The sequence below is a fragment of the Helianthus annuus genome, chromosome 4 (assembly GCF_002127325.2).
Source record: "Helianthus annuus cultivar XRQ/B chromosome 4, HanXRQr2.0-SUNRISE, whole genome shotgun sequence".
NCBI lineage: Eukaryota > Viridiplantae > Streptophyta > Magnoliopsida > Asterales > Asteraceae > Helianthus > Helianthus annuus.
The window spans coordinates 162,626,430-162,635,028 of NC_035436.2; the positions used below are offsets into that span (position 1 = coordinate 162,626,430).

The 8,599-nt window shown below is 41.7% G+C and overlaps 1 non-coding gene across 1 annotated transcript; it reads right to left on the bottom strand.

Moving 5' to 3' along the window:
- Window positions 1-6,329: 6,329 nt before the first annotated feature.
- Window positions 6,330-6,436, bottom strand: LOC118491969. The gene has a single exon (XR_004892414.1). It is a non-coding gene; the product is annotated as a small nucleolar RNA R71 (small nucleolar RNA).
- Window positions 6,437-8,599: the final 2,163 nt, after the last annotated feature.

Consider the following 8,599-nt stretch of genomic DNA (forward strand, 5'->3'; position numbering starts at 1 on the left):
GCGTGAGGCTGTGTTGGAAGCTAATTATCCTAATGAAAAGCTGGGAGTAACTGAGGAGCAGTTGACTCTTAGCAAGGATGGAATTCTTAGGCTGAACGGACGTATATGGGTTCCGATTTATGGAGGACTACGAGATGTTGTTCTCCAGGAAGCCCATAGTTCCAAATACTCAGTCCATCCTGGTGCTGATAAGATGTACCAAGACTTAAAGGCAAATTATTGGTGGATAGGCTTGAAAAAGTCTGTAGCCGCCCATGTAGCAAAGTGCTTGACTTGTGCTCAAGTCAAAGCCGAGCACCAAAAGCCGTCTGGCTTGCTACAACAGCCTGAACTTCCCGAGTGGAAGTGGGAATGTGTAACTATGGACTTCATAACCAAGTTACCCAAAACCAAGAAAGGAAACGATACAATATGGGTCATCGTCGATAGGCTGACTAAATCAGCTCATTTTCTACCCATCAAGGAGACGTATAGCTCCGATATGTTAGCCCAACTTTATGTTGATAAGATTGTAGCCTTACACGGCATACCTGTGTCTATTATCTCCGACAGGGATACTAGATACACATCTCATTTCTGGAAAAGTTTCCAGCAATCTTTGGGCACGCGTTTAAACTTTAGTACGGCTTACCATCCACAGACGGACGGTCAAAGTGAGCGTACTATCCAAACGCTAGAAGACATGCTTCGTGCATGTGCGATCGATTTAGGTGGTAACTGGGATAAAAACCTACCCCTGATCGAATTCTCCTACAATAATAGCTACCACACCAGCATAAAGGCTGCGCCTTTTGAGGCATTATATGGTAGGAAATGCAGATCGCCTGTTTGTTGGGCGGAAGTAGGAGAGGTCCAATTATCGGGACCAGAGATTGTTTTCCAGACAACGGACAAGATTGTCCAGATCCGGGAACGTCTCAAGGCTGCCCGTGATAGGCAGAAGAGCTACGCTGATCCAAAGCGTAAGGATTTTCACTTCGAAGTGGGTGAAAAGGTATTACTTAAGGTATCACCCTGGAAGGGGGTGATGCGCTTCGGCAAGAAGGGCAAACTGAGTCCGAGATACATAGGACCTTTTGAGGTCATTGAACGGGTCGGATCAGTTGCCTATAAGTTGAACTTGCCTGAAGAGCTCAATGGAATTCACAATGTGTTCCACATCTGCAATCTCAAAAAGTGCTTCGCCGACGAATCGTTGGTGATTCCACACACAGATGTGCATATAGATGAGAGCTTAAAGTTTATAGAAAAACCTTTGTCGATTGAAGATCGACAGGTGAAGAAGCTTCGCAGAAAGCACGTACCGATTGTAAAAGTCAAATGGGATGCTCGTAGAGGTCCTGAATATACGTGGGAAGTCGAAGCTACAATGAAAGAAAAATACCCCTATTTATTTGAGTAAATCTCGGGTCGAGATTTATTTTAAGGGGGTGAGGATGTAACACCTCGAATTTTTGTGTCCAATGATGTGTTAACACGTGTCATTTGTTTACACGTGGCATCTATAATAAATAAAGGACCAATTTTGACAAACCTCGAAAGTATATAAATTCGAGGGTTATAAATGTCAACAATGGTAAATATACTGTATAGTATCCCTAAATAATGCTTAAACCTTCAAACGAATAAATTATAGATCGTACAAAAACAAAACGCGGAAGAAAGTGAGAGATTACAAACTACAAGGGGTTAACTGTGTCAACATGTTTAATAATACCTCTGAGTGACCCTTTAACGTTCCAAAGACTTTGTAACGGTATTATACACTCACTAAAATAATATATATGAATTTCGCGAAGTTTCGATATGAAACGAGAAAGTTACGATCGAATTCGTAGAAGAAGGGTTAAAAGCGTCAACAGTGAAAGTTAAGGCTTTCCAATATAATTAATAAATAAACCGGGGACTTAATAATGCGGGTAAATAACACGAGGCCCCTATCGGTAAATAACCGAGGGCCAAACCGCAAAGTTACCCTTTCAAAACCGAAAGGTCAGGTAAATCATTACGAAAGATTTCGTTATTAATGGCCAGATTCTGTAATCATAACAAAAGATTTAAAAATCCTGAAATCTTAACCTCTCGCGACCCGCGTGAAGGTTATGTTTAAGTTGAGGCGGGCCGCGAGCCACCTCAAATACGCATCTGATTTATCAAACTCAGGCGACCCGCATTATAATGCATGGGAACTCCCATGCGGGTCGCGTAAAGTGCCCAGATGCAGAATTGTTGTAACTACTTGGCTTTTGGAGCTTTTGAACGATCATGAGCCAATAAATGAGGCATGGGCACCCTACATTTGACCCATACACCTTAGGGGACATATGCCCATCATCCATGATCAGTATAGGCTGAGTTGTGATGATCTTGGACCTTAACATTGGCTATAAATAGCAAGGTTGTGAACATAAGTTCATCACACTCAAAACTCACCCATCTGATCATTCCAAGAGCTCTAAAGCATTCCTCTGTGTTCTTAAGTCTTCTCTTAAGCTTCTGTAAGTAATTCAACCTTTGTGGTTCCACATTTGCTTAGTATTTAGCTAAAAACCAAACCGTCGTAACTACGGTTTGACTTTACAATAAATCAGTAATGGTTCAGTCTTATGACGAATCAAAAGTGGTTATGAGTTGGTATTTATGTGGGTAATAAACCTCTAAAATGGTTCCCCCTGATCACCACTCTAACTATGTCAAATGTCGAGTCAAACGTGCGGTTAAAAAGTCAACAGAAAGCTATTTTAGCGATTTATGCATAATCTGTAATGTATATGTTATGGAACCTGTTTTGACAATCATAAAACATGATAATAAGTATATAAACCTGTTTGCGCTCGTTTGAATCGATCATTTACTATATTGAACCGGTTCGGAGCCGAAAGTCGCATAAGTTTGACTTTTGCTTTGACTTCAGTTCTGACCCGTTTTAGTGAGGTATAAATATACCTTAGGACTCTCTTAGGACCAGGTCACATGTTGGTATACGCCTCTGTGGTCGGTTCATGAGTTATCCGAGTCTTTTACGTATTTCCGTCATTCGCCTAAAGGTTGACCGTAACGGCCTTTTAAAATTAAAACGAGTATTTCGGACACGTGAACGGACCAAAACCTTGCTTGTTAAATTATAAGAATGTCCTTAAAGTTTCACGTCAATCGGAGGTCTAGAATGAGAGTTATGCTAAAAGGCGCACTTTTAAGAAAGTTTTGTAATTAACGGCGCAATTAGCATAACACCCATCTAACCCAAGTTTTCGTCACCAAAACTTTTACCCACTGTGGTAAAATAATATTTTGGGAATTTTAAAGATTTTTAATAATTTTTACCTTGCTCATAACCTGCGGTTATGGCTACGGTTCGGTAAATACCGAATACGCCCTTTTTGGCCAAAACGGGAGTTCTACAAGGTCTTTTGACCCGATTCCAATTGCCACTGGTTTTAAATAATAAATAAAGTATTTTAAGCTTTATAAGCTGTTCGGGAAACTCAGATTTCCTGTAGAACTCGAAAAGCCCTTTTAAAGTCTTTAAAATGACCGAAAAGCCCCTACGGGGCATAATATAAACTTAAACTCGTTACGGGCATTACGGAAGGTATCCTACTGATACCAAAATACTTTTAAGGCATATTGACTTAGGAAATAAGCGTAGGACACTTATGGTTAACCGTTTCGCCTATTTGCGCACACGGTACGGCTCATGGAACTAGTTTTCGTGCAATAGCCGATATGGGTCAAATTATATTATTTGAACCCCAAAATCCAGAGTATGAACTATAAACCCATATAAAACAAGTCACTGAACTTGTTGGGTCCAAATCATACTCCATTCTCGGTTTTCGCCTTTTCGTGCGAATTAACCATATCTATATATCGGAATCAACCGGTTTAAGCTACGGCTAACATAAGGACCGTTAGGATTCTAAGAGGTTAATTAAAACCTTCGTTCCAGATTAGGAGCCCCAGTAAAAGCTATCGGTGACTTGATCTAAATTAAGGAATATACTTGCAAAGGTAAATACTTTAACTTATTTCCCTATATGGGCTTGGGTTACGGTATATTAATACCGCTTGATTGAGCATTATATAATTCCATCGCTTAGGTGGTTAATTGATTAAATATGATCGGCTCATTTAAACAGTTTTGTTGCTTATAAGCCTTTGGGGGGTTTAATGACCGTTGTCCCGGATATCCTTGGCATCATTTTACGAAATGGCCACGACCATCGACATCCCGGTGTAGGCGTACACCCGGTATAAAGTGTCGACATTAAAAATTAAAAGACGTAGCCGTTGGTTTTTATACTACGGTTTTACGCAAACGTGGTGTGTCTATAAATCTTTAACCCGGCACGACCCGGGCTACTGAACGCATAAAAGAACATGTAAAACGTTCACAAGATCATTATGAATTTTCCCAAGTTATAAAAGAGTTTGTGCCTTGTGCATTCAAATCAATTTTAATAAACATTTTCAAATGTGTCAGTTGAATGTATTTACCAGTGTAAACTGACGTATTTTCCCCAAAAAGATTAAGTGCAGGTACCTAAACGTAATTGGCTGGTATTAGCTCCCTAGCGTCGGGATAAGCCTCGCAAGCTTGATTGCAGTATCTGATGGAACAATACTTTATGTCTATTTACGATCCACTGTGGATATATCCAACCCCTGTAATACATTTTGATATTACAATCAGAGGTTGAAATTTATATATTTATCTTATGCTTCCGCTGTGCATTATATAATTGTGTGGTTTGACTATATTGTTGCCAACATCGTCACGGTAATCCCCCACCGGGCCCACTGGTGAGACACGTGGAAATCGGGGTGTGACAATAACCCGGCGATTTAGGACTGTATCCCTGCTGACTCAGACTACTTAGTCGAGGGTAACGTCACCTCCAAAAGAGGGGCCTACCATAATTTGCATTAATAACTTAATTCATTATCTTTCAATAATCCGACCCTTTAGGATTGTATCCTTGCTGACTCAAACTACTGGGTTGAGGGTAACGTCGCCTTCAAAAGAGGGGCCTACTACAATAACTAAGATAATCTCTTAAACAAGTGCAAAAGTGCGAAAATAATCAAAGGTTATACTAATACACGAGTCGGATCCAAGTGATTCATCTTGTCTATCTGTTTTTTATTTTTATTTTATTTTTCAGCATTTAGTTAGTTTTATTTTCTTAGTTTAAAAATCTTTTTCTAACATTTTGATTTGGTTAGACGTTGAGGATAAACCGGTACTAAAAGCTCTTGTGTCCTTGGACGATCTCGGTATCTTACCAACACTATACTACGTCCACGATGGGTGCATTTGCCCATATGTGTGTTTAGTGTTAGTAAATATCGTGTTTTATAAATTTAAAACTTGGCTAAAAATGTAAAAAGGGTTTAAAATATACATCTAAAATATAACACACTTCATGCACATCAAGTTTTTGGCGCCGCTGCCGGGGACACAAGGATTTTAAGAAAGTTAGGAATCAACGGCCTAATCATGTTCTTATTTTTCTTTTTAATTTTTTAGGATTTTCTTAGTTTTTCAGCTTCTGCAGAGCTCAGCACGGGTCGTGCCTGGTCGGACACGGGCCGTGCCCAGCGTTGTTACTGGCAGTTTTTAGTTTTCCAAGTTACAGAAGGCTGACCATGGGGCCGTGTCGGTGCAACACGGGGCCGTGTCCAACTCTCCAGTAACTGGGATCTGGAAAACAATCACTGTAACTCCGACCACGGGCCGTGTTCACTGAGCACGGGGCCGTGGTGAACCTTCTGACCAGCATTCTTTTCTGTTTTAATCGCAGGACTTGGAACCAGACGCCACCCCTACGTAGTGTATGAGCTCCAGTTCTAATAAGGACATAAAAGAACCTCTAGAAGAACCCGAACGCTTTCTCAGAAAAAGACTAAAAGCCAAAAACCAAGAAAAGGTTTCGGGAAATCCACTTCCAATGGCGGACCAACGTACCCTCATGGATTATCTACGACCCACCGTAGGTAATCTCGGCGCCGCTATCAACGCACCGAATGTTGAAGCCAATAACTTTGAACTTTGGCCGCATTTGATAGAGATGCTTCAAAACTCCGCAACCTTTCATGGGCTTGCGGACGAGGATCCCCATCTACATATTACTAATTTCTTAGAAATATGTGATACTTTTCGGATCAACGGAGCTTCAAATGACGCCATCCGCCTCCGAATGTTTCCTTTTTCACTAAAAGACTGAGCAAAAGCTTGGCTTAATGCCCTCCCAGCTGGATCGGTAAACACCTGGGATGAACTAGCCCAAAAATTTCTATATAAGTATTTCCCTCCCGCTAAAACGGCTAAATTAATGACTGAAATTAATACATATTCACAAGAGGACGGGGATTCCTTATATGAAACTTGGGAAAGGTTCAAGGAGCTATTGCGAAAGTGTCCACATCACGGCCTTGCGATATGGCAACAAGTATCCACTTTCTATAATGGGTTGTTGCCACACACAAGGCAGACACTTGACTCTAGCTCCGGGGACTTTTAGGTAATCACCGCCAGCATGAGATATATAATCAAATTGAGGAAATTGCTCAAACCAATTTTCAGTGGCACACTCCCCGAGGCAATAAATCTATTGCCCGGGCGCCCATAAGGTTGATGAAAGCACTTCTTTACAAGCCCAAATTGAGGCCCTTTCTTCGAAAATAAAAAAATTGGAAATGACAAAAACAGTCTCGGTTATGGCTTGTGAAGGGTGTGGTGGGCCACATGAAAATTGGAGTTGTATGAAGGAAACAGACGATCAACAAGAGTCGGTAAGCTACATTGATAATAGACCTAGGCCGTCAGGTCCTCCAACGGGCACCTACAACCAAGGATGGCGAAATCACCCTAACCTTGGTTGGAGAGAACCCGGCAATAGTAGTAACCAACAAAACCAACGAACAAACTTTCAACAACCAAGAAATGAGTCATAAAATTTCCCTCTACAACAAGGTGGACGAGAAAGGCTTGAAGATACCATATCTCGCCTCATCTCCGACACTGAAAAGAAAAACTCGGAGAGGTTTCTACAATTAGAATCAAATTTTAGAAATCAACAAGCTAGTATTCAAAACATAGAAAAACAAATAAGTTAACTAGCCCAAAATTTCTCCGAGAGAACATAAGGCGCATTACCAAGCAATACCGAAACAAACCCAAAAGCGCAAGTTCACCTCATCACATTGCGAAACCACACCGTGGGTCCTACGGAATGGTCGCCGCCTACCGAGGAGGCTATACCGCCGCCCCTACAAGAGAAGGGTTCCTCTCCATCACCAGAGCCTACCAAGGCTCCTCGAGTTCCGTACCCCGGTAGGTTAATCCGTCAAAAGACCAATGAGCAATTCGCAAAATTCGAAAGTCTACTAAAACAATTGCATGTCAACATTCCTTTTATTGATGTCCTAACCCAATTGCCCAAATACTCTAAGTTCATGAGGGACTTCCTTACTCATAAAAGGAAAATTGAAACATTGCAATTAGTTAACTTAGGTGAAGAATGCTCTGCCCTCGTACTCAACAAACTCCCCCAAAAGAAAATCGATCCCGGAAGCTTCACGATTCCATGCTCGATCGGGGACTCCCCCGTTCGTAATGCACTAGCCGACCTTGGGGCTAGCATTAACCTAATGCCCTCATCAATGTTCAAAAGACTCGGCCTAGGAAAAACGAGTCCTACAAAAATGAGCCTACAACTTGCTGATCGATTCGTCAAATTCCCGCAAGGTGTCATTGAAAATCTCCTAGTCAAGGTAAACAAATTCGTCTACCCGGCCGACTTTGTCATACTCGATATGGAAGAAGACACCGAAGTCCCCCTCATACTAGGGAGACCATTTCTCGCCACCGCACAGGCAGTGGTAGACATGAATGACGGAACGCTCACCTTAAAGTACGGGGATGATGAAGTAAAATTCGGGGTCGGGAAGAGAATAGAGGACGATGACCCGGTCAACTACATGAAGGTTATTGATTCAAGTTTGGATGATGCTCTCCGACGATGTAACATGGAAAGCAAAACATCCAGCTCAGAAAACATATAACCTTGCCTTGGGTCTAGCCAAGGACCCTTATAAACGTGACGCACCACGGAGGCAATCCGCGGAACTATCCTTAGTTTAAATTTAATGTTTTAGTTTTAATATGCAGGAATAAAACACACTCATGGTGGTAAAGGATGATAAGGGAAACGAGAAACATGGCGCCATGCACAAGAACAAGGCCACCCGACAACAATTTCTCCATTACAGTAAGTTCAGCACGGGCCGTGCCCAGCCAACACGGCCCCGTGCTGAACACCTTGCAGAAAAATGCCCAGTTAAGGTAACTGGACACAGGCCGTGTTCACCGGACACGCCCCCGTGTCCAGGCTTCTGTTTCTTTTCTTTAATTATCGTTACTGGCACCTGAACACGGGGCCGTGTCCAGACCGCCAGTAACATAAATTTTTGCTTTTAACACCATGTTACACATTCAATCAACCTAAAAATTTTTTTTTGGGACACATTGAGGACAATGTGTAATTTAAGTGTGGGGGATGCTAAAACCTTGAATTTTGCAAGTCCTAATAACAAG